This window comes from Periplaneta americana, chromosome 3 (assembly GCF_040183065.1).
Source record: "Periplaneta americana isolate PAMFEO1 chromosome 3, P.americana_PAMFEO1_priV1, whole genome shotgun sequence".
NCBI lineage: Eukaryota > Metazoa > Arthropoda > Insecta > Blattodea > Blattidae > Periplaneta > Periplaneta americana.
Genome location: NC_091119.1, coordinates 187830169 through 187854886, shown reverse-complemented (window position 1 = coordinate 187854886; position 24718 = coordinate 187830169). Strand labels below are relative to the sequence as shown.

General features: G+C 33.9%; 1 protein-coding gene across 8 annotated transcripts in view; it reads right to left on the bottom strand.

The window, feature by feature from the left end:
* Nucleotides 1–19390, bottom strand: part of LOC138696915 (semaphorin-1A) — a 1424789-nt gene extending 1405399 nt beyond the window's left edge. For 5 of the 8 annotated variants that reach the window (XM_069822398.1, XM_069822403.1, XM_069822402.1 and 2 more), the window contains exon 1: nt 18690–19388. The gene's annotated coding sequence lies outside the window, so the exon portion shown is untranslated. Of the gene's footprint in view, nt 1–18689 lie in introns of all 8 variants that reach the window. The other 3 variants (XM_069822405.1, XM_069822407.1, XR_011331488.1) reach the window with 2 other exon arrangements.
* Nucleotides 19391–24718: the final 5328 nt, after the last annotated feature.

Below are 24718 nucleotides of genomic sequence, written 5' to 3'. Positions count from 1 at the left end.
CTAGGAAGTTTTGAAATGAAAGCCCTAGATATAACAATTAACAAACATTTAAAACAACCGAAACAATATTTCTTGTAAACAAATAAAAAGTCAGATGAGGGCTGCAATTACGCTAAAACTGTATGAATCACCTTGGATAAATATCTTTAGCTATCAAATCTGAAATATTATAATATTTATTGACCTTGTTTCTTTAAATTATGCCCGTCGGGTTTCCAATAAGGAACACACAAGGCTTATAGGAGTTGTAACTGGAGCAATGGCCAAAATTTCATACGTCAGGCCTTATTTGCAACAAGGAACAGACTATCCACCCCTCCCCGCCTTCCTAAACCCGCTGTAATAAATCTCATTCACAACAGCCGTCCGCTCGACGTTGACGTGTTTGGGTCGAAGAAGTTCGAAGAAGTTCAGCTTCACCTGACGCTAACATCGTTTAAGGAACAACTGACAGTACAAGTGGGTAAAAATAAACGCCACTCTTTCCTGTTTGACTAAACACCTAGTAAGGATGCTGTGCACGAGGTGAAAAGAGGAGATCAGTACTTCCTAACGGAGTCATGAGGCAGACGCAGAATTTGTCGTTGTTACTTGGTACACATTACTGCTACACTGATCAACATTCACAGCTTTTCTTTAGAGAAAAATGAAGCTGATACTATTCTGAGGAAAAGGAAAATTTAAGAATGATTCTAGTTTTATTCACTCAAGAGCAGCCGTGGTGAAAATCCGACTCGGGAGCACATTGTGCTCATCTCTTGCTTCCTACCACGCCTAATCCCCACTGTTTCACTTACTGGAGTCAAACTCCGTTCCATTTGCATTTGTCTCTGACCTGCGAGTGGCGTATCGTCGCAATGTCTCTCTCGAAACCATGTATCTCTACAAAAACGAAAGTTTCATGTAGGATGGGAGGATGCATTTTTTTGCTGCCAATATGATGAGAATATTAACCCTGCATTACTCAGGTGGGGTGTGGTAAACCCCTGTGCGTATATTTCAACGAAAATCTAAGAGATGGAGCTAGTGTGTACTCTGTGCATACTTTTCAATCACATCCAGAAGAGTTCACTTAAGAAATTGTTTAAGTGAACTAAGAATAGTATATTTAATTGCGTTTATCTCATTTCTGAAACTTGCGGAAAAATATATTAGTTATTTAAATTGGGGTTTGTGAAACCTCACCTGAGCAATGGTGAGAATATTTATAACATGAGTAACGCAGGGTTAATTGTATGATTTGTTCACAAGTATTAAGAGGAAACGGTTGTATAACATAAAACGGCATTATACTACTGTACATGTCACTCATGAAAGATTAAAAGGTCCACACCTGTGGAGTAACGGTCAGCGCGTCTGGCCGCGAAACCAGGTGGCCCGGGTTCGAATCCCAGTCGGGGCAAGTTATCTGGTTGAGGTTTTTTCCGGGGTTTTCCCTCAACCCAATACGAGCAAATGCGGGTAACTTTAGGTGTTGGACCCCGGACTCATTTCACCGTCATTATCACCTTCTTCTCATTCAGATGCTAAATAACCTGAGATGTTGATACAGCGTCGTAAAATAACCTACTAAAAAAAGATTAAAAGGTGTATTATTATTATTATTATTATTATTATTATTATTATTATTATTATTATCACCTCTACGTCGATCCTTTCTCAGCAATGTACGAATAATGCGGTTAGATCTTCAATTTAAACTCACAGATTTACTTACAATGTGATGTTAGAAGAAAGCTAGATGATTGTAAGGACTTGACAAATGTTGAACTTTTCAAATCTTTGTCAAACAATAAATATCCGAAGCTTTGTTCTTTCGCTTCCTCCGTTGAAGCCACGTCCGCTGCAACTTACGTTTGTGAAAAATTATTGTCAACAATGAAAACAGTAAAAACCAAATATAGATCACGACTGACAGACAAATACCTTCGCGATCAACCACGACTGGCAATAAGTGACATAATTCCTGATTTTGAAACTCTGTCGCAGAGACATTCTGAACATCGTCTTTTTAGGTTGGTGATGTGTCCTATGTTTTCTTATTCATTTCTTTCTTCGTTACACGTACTAAACATTAGTTCGTAATCTTATACTGTACAGACGTGGACAAATTATTAGCGAAATTGAACATTTTTATTATATATTTTTACAAAATATGATCCTTCAATTTAGACTACAGTTGACATTTCTGTGTATTTCCAAATTATTAGCAAAATTGAAGATTAGTGTTGCATATTTTTCAAAATTTAACTCCTCAATTTGGACTACATTTGATATTTTTGCATATTTACAAATTATTAGCAAAACTGAAGATTTTTATTGTATATTTTTACAAAATTCGATTCTTCAATTTGGACTACAGCTGACATTTTGGATATTTCCAAATTATTAGCAAAACTGAAGATTTTTGTTTTATATTTTTACAAAATTTGACTCTTCAATGCAGTTGACATTTTTGCTAATTTACAAATTATTAGCAAAATTGAAGATTTTTATTATATATTTTTACAAAACTTGACTCCTCAATTTAAACTACAGTTGACATTTTTGCATATTTCTCTCTACTGTAATGATGGAAATATCCAAAATTGTCAACTGTAGCCTAAATTGAAAAGTCAAATTTTGTAAACAAAATATCATAAAAATCGTCAATTTTGTTAATAATTTGTCCACGTCTGTATAAAATTATATTTAAGTGCTTGACGTAAGGAAAATAAAATCCGTTAATAAGTCAGACAGTTGCTTCACTTCCCCTTCGGGTGTCCGCCTCCCTTCATAGGTGCTATGCACGTTGCAGGTTACACATGGCTCGGCGCACGATTACATTTTCGCCACGGTTGCTCAAGAGAAATAACAAAAGTAAGCAAGCATCATATCAAACTTTTTAACAAGCAGCAAAACTGCGTTTTCTTTTAATACATTTATGAGGATGATAATGATTTTTTACAATTTTGCTCAATATTGCTCTTTAAATAGGATAAAATATACTTCCATAATCGGAGTTTTAAACATTTTCAAATTGAGCCTTTGATACATAAAGTCTGCATCAAATCAGCCCGTCTTTTTTTACTGAAGCCTGTCACATTAGCTCTACTTGAGCCTACACGCTCATTGCTAACATCAGAATTAAAAATACAATTTTATGTATTTATTTTGCTAATAATTGTAACATAAAATATAATATAAACAGAAAAAACTTCAGTTCACCCCTGAAAGAGTAGAACTCGTGCTCAGGGGCGGATTCCTGAATTGGAATTAAGAAGTAGGCCTATATAATAAAATTTGTCTTATGTCTACTACACAATAAGAATATATAAATTTAAAATTACAATTTTTAAGTAATTATAAAATCCATACATAACTTTTTAAATTTAATACTAGAACTATTAGAACTAACCAGATAAGGATGTTTAAATATACATTTGTTATATATTCTTGGGCCTAAATTACTACTATGATTAAATACTGTAGCAGTGTTGCATTTGGTTCAAACAATGGACTGTAACGAAGATAATTCAATCTATGGCACGGGACCCATATCTTTACTCCCTGGAGCAATGTAAAATAAAAAATACGGTTTATTTAACGACGCTCGCAACTGCAGAGGTTATATCAGCGTCCGGAATTTTTTCCCGCAGGAGTTCTTTTACATTCCAGTAAATCTACTGACATGAGCCTGTCGCATTTAAGCACACTTAAATGCCATCGACCGGGCCCGGGATCGAACCCGCAACCTTGAGCATAGAAGGCAAGCGCTATACCAACTCGCCAACCAGGTCGACACACTGATCAACATTCACAGCTTTTCTTTAGAGAAAAATGAAGCTGATACTATTCTGAGGAAAAGGAAAATTTAAAAATTATTCTAATTTTACTCACTCAAGAGAAATAACAAAAGTAAGCAAGCATCACATCAAAGTTTTTTCAAGCAGCAAGACTTCCTTTTCTTTTAATACATTTATGAGGATGATAACGATTTTTTACAATTTTGATCAATATTGCTCCTTAAATAGCATAAAATGTACTTCCATAATCGCAATTTTAACTTACTTACTTACTTACTGGCTTTTAAGAAACCGGAGGTTCATTGCCTCCCTCACATAAGCCCGCCATTGGTCCCTATCCTGAGCAAGATTAATCTAGTCTAGAATCAGTCCCATTCCAAGGCTTATTGTTAGGTTTCGTAACAAGCTGTTTTTTATAGTGATGGGTTGTTAGCCATTCGCCCAACCCCCAAGCTGGAGGACCACCCCTTATCGACTGTCCACGACTGCTTATTCAATATATTCGCAGCTACCCTTCACATCTGGAGGCCGTCTCCTCTATCCGCAACCTGAGGACGCGCCATGCCGTGGTGATAGGGATCCACAAAATACATGTATCGCAATTTTAAACATTTTAAAATTGAGCCTTTGATGCATTTTAAAGTCTGTATCAAATTAGCTTGACTTTTTTTTTTTTTTTTTTTACTGTATCACATTAGCCCTACTTGAGTCTATACGCGCATTGCTGACATTCAGAATTAAAAATACAATGTTATGTATTTATTTATTTTGCTAATAATTATAACATAAAATATAATATAAACAGAAAAAAACTGTAGTTCAGCCCTGAAAGAGTAGAACTCGTGCTCAGGGGCGGATTCTTGAATTGGAATTAAGAAGTATATAATACAATTTGTCTTATGTCTACTACTTACTTACTTACAAATGGCTTTTAAGGAACCCGAAGGTTCATTGCCGCCCTCACATAAGCCCGCCAGCGGTCCCTATCCTGTGCAAGATTAATCCAGTCTCTATCATCATACCCCACTTCCCTCAAATCCATTTTAATATTATCCTCCCATCTACGTCTAGGCCTCCCTAAAGGTATTTTTCCCTCCGGTCTCCCAACTAACACTCTATATGCATTTCTGGATTCGCCCATACGTGCTACATGCCCTGTCCATCTCAAACGTCTGGATTTAATGTTCCTAATTATGTCAGGTGAAGAATACAATGCGTGCAGTTCTGTGTTGTGTAACTTTCTCCATTCTCCTGTAACTTCATCCCGCTTAGCCCCAAATATTTTCCTTAGCACCTTATTCTCAAACACCCTGAACCTATGTTCCTCTCTCAGAGTGAGAGTCCAAGTTTCACAACCATACAGAACAATCGGTAATATAACTGTTTTATAAATTCTAACTTTCAGATTTTTGGACAGCAGACTGGATGATAAGAGCTTCTCAACCGAATAATAACACGCATTTCCCATATTTATTCTGCGTTTAATTTCCTCCCGAGGGTCATTTATATTTGTTGCTCCAAGATATTTGAATTTTTCCACCTCTTCGAAGGATAAATCTCCAATTTTTATATTTCCATTTCGTACAATATTCTGGTCACGAGACATAATCATATACTTTGTCTTTTCGGGATTTACTTCCAAACCGATCGCTCTACTTGCTTCGAGTAAAATTTCCGTGTTTTCCCTAATCGTTTGTGTATTTTCTCCTAACATATTCACGTCATCCGCATAGACAAGAAGCTGATGTAACCCGTTCAATTCCAAACCCTGCCTGTTATCCTGAACTTTCCTAATGGTATATTCTAGAGCGAAGTTAAAAAGTAAAGGTGATAGTGCATCTCCCTGCTTTAGCCCGCAGTGAATTGGAAAAGCATCAGATAGAAACTGACCTATACGGACTCTGCTGTATGTTTCACTGAGACACATTTTAATTAATCGAACTAGTTTCTTGGGAATACCAAATTCAATAAGAATATCATATAATACTTCCCTCTTAACCGAGTCATAAGCCTTTTTGAAATCTATGAATAACTGATGTACTGTACCCTTATACTCCCATTTTTTCTCCATTATCTGTCGAATACAAAAAATCTGATCAATAGTCGATCTATTACGCCGAAAACCGCACTGATGATCCCCAATAATTTCATCTACGTACGGAGTTAATCTTCCTACTACACAATAAGAATATATAAATTTAAATTTACAATTTTTAATTAATTATAAAATCCATACATACTTACTTACAAATGGCTTTTAAGGAACCCGAAGGTTCATTGCCGCCCTCACATAAGCCCGCCATCGGTCCCTATCCTGTGCAAGATTAATCCAGTCTCTATCATCATACCCCACTTCCCTCAAATCCATTTTAATATTATCCTCCCATCTACGTCTCGGCCTCCCTAAAGGCCTTTTTCCCTCCGGTCTCCCAACTAACACACTATATGCATTTCTGGATTCGCCCATACGTGCTACATGCCCTGCCCATCTAAAACGTCTGGATTTAATGTTCCTAATTATGTCAGGTGAAGAATACAATGCGTGCAGTTCTGTGTTGTGTGACTTTCTCCATTCTCCTGTAACTTCATCCCGCTTAGCCCCAAATATTTTCCTAAGCACCTTATTCTCAAACACCCTGAACCTATGTTCCTCTCTCAGAGTGAGAGTCCAAGTTTCACAACCATGCAGAAGAACCGGTAATATAACTGTTTTATAAATTCTAACTTTCAGATTTTTGGACAGCAGACTGGATGATAAGAGCTTCTCAACCGAATAATAACACGCATTTCCCATTTTTATTCTGCGTTTAATTTCCTCCCGAGTGTCATTCATATTTGTTACTGTTGCTCCAAGATATTTGAATTTTTCCACCTCTTCGAAAGATAAATCTCCAATTTTTATATTTCCATTTCGTACAATATTCTGGTCACGAGACATACTGTAATCATATATTTTGTCTTTTCGGGATTTACTTCCAAACCGATAACTTTTTAAATTTAATACCAGAACTATTAGAAAGCAAAGTCTTTTTAAATAGTCTGTTTAAGATCTGTACAACATTTCAGCTTCCTATTATTGATAGCTTCTGAGTTATATCAATTTATGGTGAGCACAGTGACCAAAAAAGCAATTTAGAGAAAAACACATCTAAAGAGTCACTTACAAATGTCACTTGAAGGGCTAGGTAAAATAACTGTTGTGGACTTACTATATTTACTACCTTTTTTTTACATTTTCTGCTTTATTTTTTGAGCAGTTCTTCAGAGTTTTCATATTATTTACACGTCTACTCTTCTATTTGCTAATCCTGCGCATGATGTGTAACTATCTATACAATACAAATGCACTATAAAACACAAAACTACACTAAATGCACACTACATACTATATGTTTCAGACACTACAGATGTAACAATCACATTTCTATACTTCAGATCAGTGACGTCAAAGCAAGCGCATTTTTCTGACCTTGACGACGTGAGCGGGCATTAAGCGCTAGGTATGCTAGGAGGAATAAGCAGTCTGTTGGATTAAGAAAACAGTGGTGCACAAACTTCAAACAGAACGCGAAATTTTATGTCGTTATTTTTATATGGCTTCTTTCTGTTTGTTATTTACTATATTGTCTGTAAAACAAAAGTACAGGGACATCATTTTATTTTTACTTCAATTTTTATTGTACCTACGTTTCTAAATGTACTTGACTCCCACCCCTTTCACTAATGTCCTTGCTAACGTCAGTCACACAAACTTACGGCTGCTGTTGCTAGCAGTGAAGTAAACAGTACAGAGTACAGTGTGTTTCAGAAATATGTTGCATTTTCTATAGAAGAAAGAGCTTATATTATTGAAGTTTATTTTCACATAGGTATCGTGTGTAGCATAACTGAATTTATCTGTGTGGACTGAGCACAAGTGAAGATTAGAGTTACCGAAAGTACGGTACTCTATAATATGGTACGATTCTTAAGAGCATTATTTAAACCAGAGTTTTGTTTTACTATTTGTAGGTATGAAGGACGATGATGGAAACTGGAATTACAATATAACCGAATGTGAACAATAGTTTTTCTTTCTTTTTTTTCACTATTTCCTGATTACCTATATCATTACGGAATATTTTCGTAGAAATGTCATTAATCTGGTAGATAAATTTAGAGCACCAGACTGTACAGAAAGGAAGAAAAGTGTAAGATGGCCAACAAAGGTGACAGAAGATGCTGTAGAAGATGCTAAAGAAAGAATGCAGCGAGGTCGTAATAAGTCGGTCAAGAAGTTAGCTGTAGAAATTGGGGTTTCTTAAGGAAGTGCTCACAAATTCTCAGGAATAAATTAGGTTAGTAATATGCTGAATAAAGTACATAATGTATATAACCGCCTAAAGACTTGAGTTTGTGAAAAAAAATTGTTAGGCCTACTATTCTACTGTTTTTTGATAAAATACTGTAAAGTAATGACCAAACTGAACATCGTAATACTATATTTCCCTGTAACATATATGGATACACTACTTTTCTCTCCTCCTATAGCTAGTAAAATGATTTGTTTACATATTGCACTAGCAACTCCAAACTCCTGTAATGGAAGGGGGTAACAGTGTTTCCGAGTATAGCCAGGTTAATGTTAAAAATGTTAGTAAAAATAAAGTGATGTCCCTGTACTAACACCTACTTCTTAGCCTAATATTGCAGTTGTGTTTTAAACGTTAATAACATAATAAAGAGTAAAGAAGGAATATTCACACAAATTCCATAATAACGACAACTATACTGTAGTAAGTGAATTAAACATAAAGAAAGTGTTATCCCAAAGAAAGACACTGAATATGACATGATAAGTTGAAATTGATACTGATGATATCTTATCCTTATAAAAGTAATCAAAACAATATTTTAGTACAAAGCAAAGTTGTCTAGTTATATGTTTTAACGTAACTAATATTACATAATAAAACTCTTATCGCATTATGCTTTTAGGTGATATTGGTGCGCAACTTCTTGTTATCAGAATATTAAATTATCTCGAAATCTACTGAAGCTATAGAGCTGACGTTTTACCAACACACATTACCTTTTGTTTGTGATGTAACAGTATTTGCTTTGTTAATTCATTTGCTTACAAACATTTTCCATGCCAATATTTTCAAACATTTTAGTACACTATCTTCAGTAATACGGATTTGCGATATATTAGATTTACGAAAACATTGTTTTAGTACCTGTAAGGCTACCAAACAAACATATCCGTAAATTTCACTTTTCTGTAAAAAAAAGTTGAGAAAATATTCCTTTTGAATAAAAAAGCAAACTTGTGAAAAATGAACATTAAAATTAAAACTTACATTCTTATAATGCACTTATACTTCTCAGACAAATCTAAAAATTAACATGGATACAGTTTTAATAAGTTCTCTTCCCTTTATCTATTGAATCAGTGCTGGTCATCCCTCAATATAGCTCGACCAAGCGGCATATACTACCTCTTTCGTCAGTCTCTTTCCTTTTCGCTGTCAAGCGCTCAGGCTCTTCTGGGCTCTAAAGCGCGCACTTGCTCCTATGGGCATGACATGACTGCTTTAGATCAAAACAATTTTCAAGCATGTCAGACAAAAACAAATGAAGGAATAATACCATCTCCTGCTGTCTAGTGAATAAAACGAAAAACTATTGTAGATAGGGCTGCCACACTATTGAAGAATGAAATTATATAAAATAAACAACCAAAATCAGATTGAGAATGCGGTAAATTTGAAACAAATGAGATTGGAAAATGAAGTGGGCTAACAGAGTTTCAAAAACTGCGCCGTTAAATGTCATAGCATTGAGTTAGGGCTCAAATTTTATTTGTAATATATTCTCTACAGTCAAAAGATTGTTTTAAGTGAAAAAGAATTTTTTTAAATGTGAATTTTAGTCAAATTTCAGTATCTTCTTCCCTTAATGTCAAAACTGAAGTTAACCCAGTAAAGGAAATATTTGAAAGCTAAAACATCATATTCCTTTACTTGACACTTTTCCTATACATATGAAGTCTCTTCTTTCCGTGAGTAAGCACTAAGCTGATACTCTATTCCATTTCATTTCGTTTGAAGACCTTACAAATTCTGCATAAACACCACAATTCACAAACTTCTACCTCCGACATGTTTTCCCTCGTCTGTCACCTACGTTACCAAGGGTTATCGTTATGTACACAAACGGGCTGGTGTATCAAATTTCAAACAAACCGACTCAACAAGGTCGGAACAAAAAAAAAGTTACATAATTTCCATAAGCGTGTCACTCACTATCTGCAGTCACAACATCGTCAGGCACAAAAGTCAAACATGACCCCACAGACGAGTTTTTATAGCTGTACCAACATTTCTTGTTCAATGTATTAGTAGATTAGATTAGCCACTTTCTTTACACTCGTACAACAGTGCAACAGTGCACGACTGGCTATTTCCAAGCGTCACACATAAAAAACATTAAGTTTAACTTGCCAAAGAAGCCTGAGATACACAGATCTACAGATATATACGCGTAACAAAACACGAAAGATTTTATTACACTTTTCAATGCCTTCACAACCATTCAGTTTTTTTTTTTTTGCCAAGATGTCAATGGCTGCGTATGAATGAATTCCGATAGCTCTTTTCAAGGCCCTCTTGAGCAACTGGGAATCAATTAGGATGTTCGAGAATTAATAAAATTAGGAGGCTTTTTTATATAAAAGAACAGAGCTAGAGAAAATCTATTTTTCGGAAACCACGTAATCACGGAATACGGCTTTTCAGCTGATAAAAGCAAAAAATTGACAAAAATTTTGTGTTTCAAGCACTTCCAGATCAAGATATCGTAAATTTCTACTCGCGAAATAATGCGAAATTTTGTGTATACGCGAAATGTTTGTTTTTAGCATAAATTAATTAGAAATGAGTGTTTTTCAAGAGAAATGTTCATGCACTTTTACTAGATTTTAATTTAAAGTGTCCAAAATATATATTTATTGAAAGTCACATAGAAAAGTGCGTAAATTAATACATGTTTCGGCGAAGATACGTTCTTCGTGAGCTGTACTGTTGGAATTAGCTGGGTTTACGATTTTGTTTTAAGTAGATAGTGGAACCTTCTTTAAAATTTCAAGTGATTTAAATATAAGATATTGTGCAATGATATTTATGTATAAAATTTTGAATTTCATATTCAAACTATTTCAATACAGAATTTTGAACCTAATATTGAAATCGTATTTTGAATGACTTTATTTTTAAATATGAAGTAGAAACAGCCTGAATACTTTGTGGTGTCTATTATGCGAAATTTTACTGTCAGAATTTGGTGTCTTGGTATTTTTCATCTCTTAATTTTTGCTTTAAGAATAAAGCATTCTAAAGATAATCCTTTCATGGGTGACATTTTTATTGCCTCCAGTATTTTTTTAAATTTCCTAGAAAATTATATGAATTATTGCGAAATTAAAATTTTATTAAAGGTATAATTAAAATCAAAATAGATCCACTACTATAAAATATAGGACACGAACCTAGTCCCAATAGATAAAGTTTCCACACTCCTGCCGGGAATTGAATCCGATACGGGTTGATTAGTAGCCGACACTAACACGTACCGCGCTACATCGAATTTACAATTTACAGTATTTACACCTACGCGAGTTCTATGCAAGGTTTTCTTGCAAGAACCTCTTTCAAATATATGCAATAAAATGCTAATTAATATTTCAATTTTAGACTTAAATTCTGCCAATATTTCACCATTCTTGTGCCTATAACAGCATTGCATCAACAAGTTCGTAAACAAGTAGTCTACAAGCAAACGGACGAAAATAAATTACGGCTCATAAAACTGTCATTATAACCCTGAGGCCAATATTTTGGCCTAATTTTTTGTGCTACGAATATCATTATTTTGAAACACATCCAGTCTCAGACGAAATTTGCGTACCCTTTCCTCGAGGGTAAAGCATCTAGAGCGTGAAGGTGTTACCTCAATAGAGCATCGCAGTAACGCGTCGTTAATTTTTAACTGAGCAAAAAATATATTTTAATGTCTGAGCGCAAATACAGCGCTGTATCGTTGCTTAGTGATCAGTACATCTACTATTATCAGGCAGTACATCCGATACGTGTCAGAAGAAGAACAATTGAATGGTTCAGAGCCATAGTGGGCCAAGCGCCATTTATTAAAAACGGAGAAAGCAAGGGTTAAAATTAAGCGAATACCATAGTTTAATGAAGATTGGAATATCATTTAGTTTTAATGTGTATACTTTATATTACTTGCTATATGTTTCCATTGAATTATGGTAATAACTTCATTTTAACCCTTGTTTTCTACGGGTTTAGTAAATGGCGCTTGGCCCACTATGGTTCTGAACCCTTCAATTGTTAATACATCTGAAGTCTGATTAGTGGAATATGTAGCTAATCGGCGATGTATGCAATGGAGGGGGAAAGGAACTGGCTACCCTACCCCATTATCTCCTGGCCTAGTTGCCTCATAAGCGGTGTCTTGTTGGTATCACTTGCGAGGTTCAGACCTGTATTCATACAGTTGACTAAACAACAACATAATATTTTGTAATGAGGGACAAATTATGATTAGTTTCGAACAGAGATGAATCTTGGCGTCTTAAGATCTCTGGAATTTCAGTGCAGATAATGTGTATAATTTTATGAAACCTCCAATGTGACAGTACAGACACTATTTTTTCAGGAGGAAGAAAAAATTAATTAAAAATCAATAGGCCTACACTGATCCTCGATGATGTCATTTATGTTCATCATATTCACCACCGTTTTCTACCGAATTAGTTCATATTCTTATGTAGGCGCATTGCTTTTTAATTGATATTTTCTTCCTCCTGAAAAAATATATTGTGTACTGTAACATAGGAGATTCAACAAAGTAAACGACGATATGCTATTTCCACAATAAGCATTCTTTGGGAATATGTATATTTTAGGTCCTGACGTTATAACAATAGGCCTTGTTATATTATTATTATTATTATTATTATTATTATTATTATTATTTTATTATTACGTATTTACATCATAAGTGACACGAATCATCAATCTCGTAACAATTTTTATAGTATATTCATTCATTCATTCATAGTATTCTGCCAAAGCGCAGGTCTTTCACTGCAAACCCAACATTCCCCAGTCTTTTCTATTTTCTGCTTTCCTCTGAGTCTCCACATATGATCCATATATCTTAATGTCGTCTATCATCTGATATCTTCTTCTGCCCCGAACTCTTCTCCCGTTCACCATTCATTCCAGTGCATCCTTCAGAAGGCACTTTCTTCTCAACCAGTGACCAGTCCATTCCTTTTCCTCTTCCTGATCAGTTTCAGCATCATTCTTTCTTCATCCACTCTTTCCAACACAGCTTCGTTTCTTACTCTGTCTGTCAATTTCACACGCTCCATTCATCTCCATATCCACATTTCAAATGTTTCTATTCGCTTCTCTTCACTTCGTCGTAATGTCCATGTTTCTGTCCCATACAATGCTACACTCCACACAATGCACTTCACTAGTCTCTTCATTAGTTCTTTCTCCAGAGGTTTGCAGAAGATGCTCCTTTTTCTATTAAAAGCTTCCTTTGGCATTGCTATCCTCCTTTTGACTTCTTGGTAGCAGCTCATGTTACTGCTTATAGTACACCCCAATTATTTGAAGCTGTCCACTTGCTCTACTGCCGCATTTAGAATTCGCAAGTTTACCTCCTTTACTTTTCTTCCTTTGACCATGGTCTTCGTCTTGTTGGCATTTATCTTCATGTCATACTGCTCACAGCTGTCATTTAGCCCCAGTAACATATCCCTTAGTATCGTCTCCTCTTCTGCTAACAACGCCATATCATCAGCAAATCTTATGCACTTTATTCTTCTTCCTCCTACTATCACTCCTCCCATGTTCTGAAAACAGTTCTTCACTAAATCTTCCAAGTAGATGTTGAACAGAATAGACGATAGATGATAAAGGGCATTCTTAATGTACTCCTCTCCCTATTTCGCTTCCTTCTGACATTTCTTCTATCCTGACTTTGACTCGTTTTTTAATATTATTATAATACAATACACCTAAATATGGCAACAATTGTAAGACGGTATGATGAACAAGAAACTATATTGTCCACACCTGTGGAGTAACGGTCAGTGCGTCTGGCCGCGAAACCAGGTGGCCCGGGTTCGATTCCCGGTCGGGGCAAGTTACCTGGTTGAGGTTTTTTCCGGGGTTTTCCCTCAACCCAATATGAGCAAATGCTTGGTAACTTTCGGTGCTGGACCCCGGACTCACTTCACCGGCATTATCACCATCTCATTCAGACGCTAAATAACCTAAGATGTTGGTAAAGCGTCGTAAAATATCCTACTAAAAAAACTATATTTAATACGAGTAATAAAATCTAACAATGCTGTAACTAATTATTTAAAGTAATAATTAGACCTAATTAATATGTAGATTTGAAAGCCTAGGCCTACACATATGAAGGATACAAGTGTTATGAACGATAAATGTGCAATATATTCTGGACAAGACAATTACTTCCACTGCAGGCAATAATTTTTTGTAAAGATGGTGTGCAAGAGCTGTTTTACAATAAAGAAGTAATTGATAATCTGAAGATAGCGTGAAGTCTTAAGATTTTATACTAGAGCTCTCGAAAAAAATCTACTGCCCTTCTAAGTTAACCTCTTATTGCCCGGAATTGAACTGCGGTCCGCTTTGATGAGAAACAGTCTTCTAATTCAGCTGGAGAATTATTTAATAATTTGAGAGAGAGAGAGAGAGAGAGAGAGAGAGAGAGAGAGAGAGAGAGAGAGAGAGAGAGAAACACACATTCTGAAGTAAGCATTCTGAATTTTTAAAAATTTCCACGTGTTAAGTTTCCATTCTTACCCTCTCAAACTAACTTACAGGCTTTTAAGGAACCCGAAGGTTCATTGCCGCCCTCACATAAGCCTATCCTGAGCAAGATTAATCCAGTCTCTACCATCATATCCCACCTCCCTCAAATCCATTTCAATATTATCTTCCCATCTACGTCTCGGCCTCCCCAAAGGTCTTTTTCCCTCCGGTCTCCTAACTAACACTCTATACGCATCTCTGGGTTCGCGTATGCGAGCTACATGCTCTGCCCATTTCAAACGTCTGGATTTAATGTTCCTAATTATGTCAGGTGAAGAATACAATGCGTGCAGTTCTGTGTTGTGTAACTTTCTCCATTCTCCTGTAACTTCATCCCTCTTAGCCCCAAATATTTTCCTAAGTACCTTATTCTCAGACACCCTTAACCTATGTTCCTCTCTCAAAGTGGTAGTCCAAGATTCACAACCATAAAGAACAACCGGTAATATAGGCTAACTGTTTTATAAATTTTGTCAGACTTTTTGACAGCAGACTTGATGATAAAAGCTTCTCAACCGAATAATAACACGCATTTCCCTTATTTATTCTGTGTTTAATTTCCTCCCGAGTATCATTTATATTTGTTACTGTTGCTCCCAGGTATTTGAATTTTTCCACCTCTTCAAAGGATAAATTTCCGATTTTTATATTTCCATTTCGTACAATATTCTCGTCACGAGACATAAACATATACGTTGTCTTTTCGGGATTTACTTCCAAACCTATCGCTTTACTTGCTTCAAGTAAAATATCCGTGTTTTCCCTAATCGTTTGTGGATTTTCTCCTAACATATTTATGTCAATCCGCATAGACAAGCAGCTGATGTAACCCGTTCAACTCCAAACCCTCTCTTACCCTCTCACATTTTAAAACATATTTAATAACAATAACAACAAGATTCTGTACGTAGTTCTTATATACGCGAGGGGTGTGTACGTTGCCTCTATGCTGCCGAAAAAAAATAATACCTAGTCAGACTACAAACAGTCTCCCACATCCTTTCCTATTTGTCAGTCATAAACCAATTAGATGCCACACACCGCATTACGTTACTAGGCAACCTGCTAGAACCTTATACTACATTCGAAAGGTGTTCCTCCGTTGCAGAGTTCACATTGTCTCCAGATGTGGCGACCCCTTTCGCACCAGTTACGGATCATAAACTTAATTTGTCTATGAGGTTCTAAATTTCCCTACATATAACAATGAAGACAATTTCAGTCGCTACATTGGACCCTACTCTCATCTGAGTTCCTGGTTGTAATTTACGTTGTATTCTATATGACACACAAACATGCAAGCACCTTATTTACCCTGCCTTGAGGCCAAATTTATTGTCTAATGTAATGCAAGTCTTCCGTACTGAGGATGTTGTCTTCAAGCTTTCTTCTCACAAATATTTTCGTTCCCATTTACTATCAGCGAAAATGATTTCACTAATTTCATATAACGTACATTTTTAAAATATATTTTGTAAATTGATTTAATGCTTATGAAAGTAGAGGAAAGTGGTAGAAAACCGATCGTTTCCTAAAAATCGATACAAAGTAATGAAATCTGTATTGGTTAGCTTTGTGCTTGAAATAAATTTACTAGTTTCGTTCGTCTCAATATAATTCCACAGAGATTCGAAGTTAGCACTCCCAAGATACGAGAAACGAACTGTCACAAAACGATGTGCGTTAAATTCGTGAAACATAGTTGTTTCAAATTAAAATTGTAATAATCACAAGCGAAAATTGCTCTAATTTACTGTTAAATTTAATTAATGTCATTTCATTTGGGAATACTACAGTTTTTTTTTCGAACTTCATAGCTGTTTTCTTCAACCTTCCTGATCTGAAGTATCTTTCATCCTATTAGTAACTTATCAACAAAGCTGATTTCATTAATGTAATATTATGTAAACCTTTCAACTAATGGGATTCGAAGTTAGTACATCCAAGATACGAAGTACGAAATGTCACAAAACAATGTGCTTAAAGCTCGCGAAATACGATTGTTTCAAATTAAAACTGCCATAATCGCAACAAGTAAAAACAGACAGTTCTAAATTTCTGTAAAATTGAATCTCATTTCATTTGTCTGGAAATATTTTAATTTTTTCCGATCTATAAAACTTTTTTTCTTTCTCTTTATTAGTATCAACAAAGATGCCATGCTGCTGCGATTTGGGGACCAAATATAACATCAAAACTTGGGACGTTATAGGAATTATGATTGGGGCTAGAGGCACAATCCCACGGGAGTCCTTAGAAGTCTTCCGAAAATTAAAAGTTCCTGACAGCACCCTGGACATGATATCCTCCACTGCACTGAAGTCATCGATTAGCATAATTAATCATCACTTATATTCTTTATAAAATGTAATTTGTCTTGTAGCCTAAATTGTTTGTTACATTTGCAATAAATTTCTCAATGATAGCCTACCTAACTAGGGTTTCTATTAAAGAAAAAATTGAATTAAATATAAATATTCATTTAGAATTGATTAGGAGGCCGATTATTAAACCCTGGTTCGGACGGCTATCAACTATCTAACATAATATTTGTACACCTGTGACGTAATGTTTTGCAGTTCACTTTCACTGTTGGCAAAGTAAAACGTATACAATCATACAAAGCCAATCTAGTTTTAGACATAAAAACTGACAAATCTGTACATATGCTAAAGAAAATAAACAATTTATATTTTCTAATTTGTATCCTCTCTATACGATTGCATAAAGCTTCGAAGCTAGTACCTCCAAAACATGCTAGAAAAATATACTTGCTTCATATTGCAAACTTAATAATCACAATCAATAACTCAAGCATAAAGCTTCGAAGCTAGTACCTCTAAAACATGGTAGAAAAATATACTTGCTTCATATTGCAAACTTAATAATCACAATCAATAACTCAAGAGTTTATTCAATTACACTATTTCATATAATTTTTATGTGTTATAGGCCCACTACATTTCTTTCTGTTATTGTCTTCAAACTTCCTTCTAAGAAATATTTGCTAGATATTAATAGGCCTATCGATGTAACTCATTTCGTACGGTAACTTAATAAAACGTGCACTTTAATGTAATATTTTTGCAGTTATTAAAGAGGAAAAACAATTATAAAAACCAATCCAGTTTTAACATTAAAAATTAAAGAAATGTGCAATTTTTATTCTATATTGACATTTCGTGACAAATATAACGAAATCATATTCTTTACGATACAGTTCCACAAGGATTCGAAGCTAGTACATCCAAAACATGGCCATCACGTTGTCAGAACGCGACAATTTTAGTTTAAAAAAACAGAGCATAATAAAAACATATTGGTTTTAATTAATGAAGTTCAATAGGATCGGTAAAATCTTGGATATTGCAATTGTATTATTTTATCTCCATTTAATACAGGCATTACCTCGAATATTTGAAGTTTACGATTATCTCTGTTAGGAAAACAAGTGAAACGATAGATGCATTACGGTATGTGGAGTCCGCTTTTATAGCGTTATAAAACGAACTCCTGCCTACGGCATAAACATAAACAAATGAACCATATAGCACAACATCGCACTGGTGTAATAGAAAAACGGACTGTAACTATAGTTACGCTACCTAATTTAATTCATACAGTGGCTATGAGTTTGGCGTGGAAATAAAAATAATCTCAATTAAATCACCGTTTCAGTCATTTGTTTCTTATTCAGCAACGTTTGTAGTAATATTTGACTTCTTTGAAGATGAAGGAAACAGGTAAAAAAATAATTATTTTCTTTGGAATACATTTTAAGAATAAGTATAGGTATTAACTGAACTAAAGGCAATTCAGTGATGCTGTAGTCGAAAGATTCTACTGCATACAGGGCTATAAGTGATATAAATTTCAATTTTTATCAGCAACCTGCATCTAGTCCCCAGCACGAATATATAAAAACTGGTAACCACATTTCTTACATAACCTAAAATAATGAATCATGTATACAACTCACCATAAGAGAAGAGAAAATCCTTAAAACCGAGGGCCAAGCTGTTACAAATATTAATTTCCTTGATGTACAAGATATACACATATCCCACAATAACAAACACTAACACCAACGTTTTATTCTTGTTATTTATCTGTACACAAACAACACGAGTACTACGTCAAACAGATTTTTCGTCCTAAATATCCACTCGCATATTATTTCTAAATAAAAGGTGTTCTAACGCCTGCTACAATGTGGTATGCAAAAGCGTTAAGACTACTGTCTGCTGCTCTATTTTAGAACTTTTTTTTTTAAACTTGGAACGTAAACGTCTGCTTACAATTTGTATATATACACACACGCCAAAAAATCACACGAGGGAAGAAAAAGTTTCTTCTTTACTTCTAAAACTCTTTATTTTTTCCCTACATATTCACATTTAGGAATAATAAACCAAATGGTGAGAGATGGGAGTAACGTTTGTTATTCGTTACTTTTGAACGCATCAGTTGGGTTGTGAGTTTTACGCACTGTGATGACGTTCCCACTAGCCACAACTGTATGCTCCCGCCTACCAGTCGGTCTCGAGAAGCACTGATCACAACGTTGCTCTGCAGAGGCCAACAAGAGCACTAGCCCGCCAGGCCAAAGAACTCACGCAGACAGACAAAACATTCTCACAGACCGCGCATGGTCTACTGTTCCCGGTGTGTGAGATGCGCGGTAGCAAATGTAGCAATGACCGTTTCAACCGTCATAGCTTAACACGGATTGATATTGCTATTCCTGTATTTAGTAATACTATATAATACTAAAGTTTCAAAAAGGCATATAACTCGGTTAAGAGAGAAGTTTTATATGATATTCTTATTGAATTTGGTATTCCCAAGAAACTAGTTCGATTAATTAAAATGTGTCTCAGTGAAACGTACATAAAGTCCATATAGGTCAGTTTCTGTCAGATGCGTTTCCAATTCACTGTGGGCTAAAGCAAGGAGATGCACCATCACCTTTACTTTTGCTCTAGAGTATGCCATTAGGAAAGTTCAAAATAACAGAGAGGGTTTGGAATTGAACGGGTTACATCAGCTGCTTGTCTGTGCGGATGACGTGAATATGTTAGGAGAAAATCCACAAACTATTAGGGAAAACACGGGAATTTTACTGGAAGCAAGTAAAGAGATAGGTTTGGAAGTAAATCCCGAAAAGACAAAGTATATGATTATGTCTCGTGACGAGAATATTGTACGAAATGGAAATATAAAAATTGGAAATTTATCTTTTGAAGAGGTGAAGTTCAAATATCTGGGAGCAACAGTAACAAATATAAATGATACTCGGCAGGAAATTAAACGCAGAATAAATATGGGAAATGCCTGTTATTATTCTGTTGAGAAACTTTCTTCATCCAGTCTGCTGTCGAAAAATCTGAAAGTTAGAATTTATAAAGCAGTTATATTACCGGTTGTTCTGTATGGTTGTGAAACTTGGACTCTCACTTTGAGAGAGGAACAGAGATTAAGGGTGTTTGAGAATAAGGTGCTTAGGAAAATATTTGGGGCTAAGAGGGATGAAGTTACAGGAGAATGGAGAAAGTTACATAACACAGAACTGCACGCATTATATTCTTCACCTGACATAATTAGGAACATTAAATCCAGACGTTTGAGATGGGCAGGTCATGTAGCACGTATGGGCGAATCCAGAAATGCATATAGAGTGTTAGTTGGGAGACCGGAGGGAAAAATACTTTTAGGGAGGCCGAGACGTAGATGGGAAGATAATATTAAAATGGATTTGAGGGAGGTGGGATATGATGATAAGGAATGGATTAATCTTGCTTACGATAGGGACCAATGGTGGGCTTATGTGAGGGCGGCAATGAACCTCCAGGTGTTAAAGGCAAGTAAGTATATAATACTAAATCGATATTCATATAATTATATTATGAAGACAAGTTCCATGATTCATTCTTTACGGTAAGTAGATTATTGATCAACATAGTCATATTTGTCAACATCACAATAATATGTGTCTTTAAAACCATCTTTATCACGTCTTTCACTGAGGCTTAAATGACAGATTATCAGTGACCTGGGTCCGATTCCTTGGAAGAAATTTCAAATATATTTTGTTCCATACGGTGATGGAAATTTCTCTGAACATTTTCCCATTAAGATAATTTATTAATAGATTGATTTTGCTACATGTTATATTTTTGATGTAATTATACATTCCTTTCTAAAAAATATCTTTTTTTAAACGATTATTTCTAGTTAATGATTTTTTAAAACTCTCAGAATTCTGCTGACATAGGCCTAATTATAAATTCTCATGAAATTTTTCTCTGTCATAGCTTAACACGGATTTACAATGCTATTCCTGTACTTGGTAATATTATATGTCTTAAATCGATATTTATATAATTATATTATGAAGACAAGTTCCATGATACATTCTTTACGTTAAGTAGATTACTTGATGAACATAGTCATCATTGTCAACAACATCACAATAATATGTGTCAATGTCATTAAAACCATCTTTACCACGTCTTTCACTGAGGCTCAAATTACAGGTTATCAGTGACCTGGGTCCGATTCCTTGGAAGAAATTTCAGATTTATTCTGTTCCATACAGTGATGGAAATTTCTCTGAACATTTTCCCATTAAGTATAACTTATTAATAGATTGATTTTGCTACATGTTATATTTTTTAAGTAATTATACATTTCTTTCTAAAAAAATAGCTTTATAATCGATTATTTGTAGTTAATGATTTTTTAAAACTCTCAGAATTCTGCTGACATACTTATAAATTCTCATGAAAATTTTCTATTTAGTAAGCAATCTTTTTCTTAGAATTTAATTGTAGCGATGTAATTTTATAAAGTTTCTTGAACAAATTTCACCGTTATCAAAGATTTTTTTTTACCGATTTCAGTACCGTAAACTGGGGTTACTTCGAACACAGAGGAAACTTTGACCATTTTTTCAGAAAATCATATTTAGGTTTCTATATGCTGCACTTATTATAGATGGAGGTAAGTTTGGTATGAGAATGATTTTATGATACTTTACCTCCATCTATAACAAATGCATCCTGTAGAAACCTAAATATGGTTTTCTGAAAAAATGGTCAAAGTTTCCTCTGTGTTCAAAGTAACCCCAATTTACGGTACGTTGTCAGAAACTGTCGGACATTGTCTAGTTTAAAAAATAAACTAAAATTGAATTTTTTCAATTCACATTTCTTTCAATTATAAGCCTTTTCTCCGCGATAGCTCTGTAAAAAATGTATTTCTTTTCCTTCCTATCCCCTTTTTTATTCTCTTGACTACCAGATGAATTTATTATCATACCCTTTTTATAGTGGATTTTATTTAATTTTCGTATTTCTTTTCTTCTTTTTTATTATTATTTCGTTACATTCAATTTTGTTATATTCTTCCTTACGTTTTCCATATTAACTATTTGTACTAAATGAGTTGCTTTTATTATATTTCAATGTATTTTATTTTTTATATTATGGTATTATTTTTATGTTTTAGTGTCGATTTTGTTATGCTATTATTATTATTATTATTATTACTATTATTATTATTTGCAATATGTTAGTATTCTGTTCTTTAACTTTTTGTTAAATTTTCACTGCTTGTATATTTTGTGAACTGGTAGAGTGTAAGAGAAAGCCTTATGGTCTTAATTCTGCCAGTATAAATAAATCATTATTATTATTATTATTATTATTATTATTATTATTATTATTAGCGTGGTGCCGACCACACCACCTCATTCTAGTGCCGAGGTCATGGAAAGCATATGGCTCTACCTCCATGCCCCCCAAGTGCCTTCATGGCATGTTACGGGGATACCTTTACCTTTTTTACCTTTATTATTATTATTATTATTATTATTATTATTACGTTTCATAAGTATGAAGCCATGTGCAAAAGAAAACCAAAATCAGTAACTTACAGTAGTATACAGTACCGAGTGAAACACTAAAACGAAGAAATTGGCAACTGATGTATAAATAATAATAATAATAATTTTATTTATTTATTAATTTATTTTATTTATTTATTTAATGTGCTGTACAACAGCCAGTGGCCAATTACAGTTCAGCACAAATATAACAAAAACATAAAACAAATAATAATTATTACACAAATATAATTACAATTAATTACAATAATGATGATGAATGGATAACTAAGAATACTATGAGACAATGTTAATTGAGTATAATGCCTAAAAGTATACATAAATGATAAATCGTTGCCAAGAGCAAACTAAGTCTATACATTGAAGGGATCGAATTCGCTGCCATGCATGTTGGCAGTTTTAATGCATCTGGAGACTGGTGAAAGAAATTTCGAATTTCTAATATAGAAAAGTTTGTGGGCTCTCATATCTTTTGTTGGAATACGTAAGGTAATATTGTTTAAGAAAGAGTCACAGGATATATCACCTTTGAGGACTTTACAAAAGAACAGATAATCTAGCTCATGGCGTCTAGCATATAGATTTTGACAATTAAAATATTCACATTTTCTCTCATAACTATACCCGGAAATAATGGGCAGAAATCTGAATGAACATAAGGATATAAATTTTCTTTGTATATTTTCTAATTTAGCCGAGTCCGTAGTTGTAATCGAGTTCCAAACTACAGATGCATATTCGAGTTTCGATCGCACCAATGTATAGTATAGCATTAATAGATAATAATAATAATAATAATAATAATAATAATAATAATAATAATAATAATAATATGTCACTTTATATATTATTATTATTATTATTATTATTATTATTATTATTATTATGTACCATATTAGGCTAATATAATTCATAAAAGATACTGGGAAATTATTCGGAAAATAAGAACTGGGATAAAAGCGTGTTAACAGCTGGAAAAGTTAAGAAATGGCACACCACACATCACAATTAAACACAAAATTAACAAATGGGTGTTTCTGATAGATGTAGTAATCTGAAACACGTCAAATTTGCGGCCAGTAGAGCTGTCAAATATAAAAAAAAATACCTATGTTGATTTAGCGATAGAAATTATGCCACTATGGAAGATAACAGACGTCCAAATCTCGCCTACAGTTATATCAGCAACAGGTGTAATTCCATGTACTATACAAGGGGGCTTTTAAATTTGTGGATACCAAAACAAGATGATATTGATAATGCATGATGTTGTGTTAACTGCGTACAGTACACCATCGTCTGAAGATTATTCAGCAAAATGCACAAATTATAGTCAACAAATAGGATAGTTGAGTCCATGAAAATTCATAAACACCAAATAATGACAATAATAATAGCAATAATAACGTTAAAATAATGATACGTTTATTATTATTATTATTATTATTATTATTATTATTATTATTACAGACGTGGACAAATTATTAACAAAATTGACGATTTTTATGATAATAATTCTGTTTACAAAATTTGACTTTTCAATTTAGACTACAGTTGACAATTTTGCATATTTCTATCATTATAGTACACAGAAATATTCATAAATGTCAACTGTAGTTTAAACTGAAGAGCCAAATTTTGTAAAAATATATAACAAAAATCTTTAATTTTGCTAAAAATTTGTAAATATGCAAAAATGTCAACTGCAGTCTAAATTGAAGTGTCAAATTTTGTAAAAATATAAAATAAAAATCTTCAGTTTTGCTAATAATTTCGAAATATCCAAAATGTGAACTGTAGTCCAAATTGAAGAGTCAAATTTGGTAAAAATATATAGTAAAAATCTTCAGTTTTGCTAATAATTTGTAAATATGCAAAAATATCAAATGTAGTCCAAATTGAAGAGTCAAATTTTCTAAAAATATACAATACAAGTCTTCAATTTTGCTAATAATTTGGAAATACGCAAAAACGTCAACTGTAGTCTGAATTGAAGAATCATATTTTGTAAAAATATATAATAAAAATCTTCAATTTTGCTAATAATTTGTCCACGTCTGTATTATTATTCTTATTATTATTATTATTATTATTATTATTAT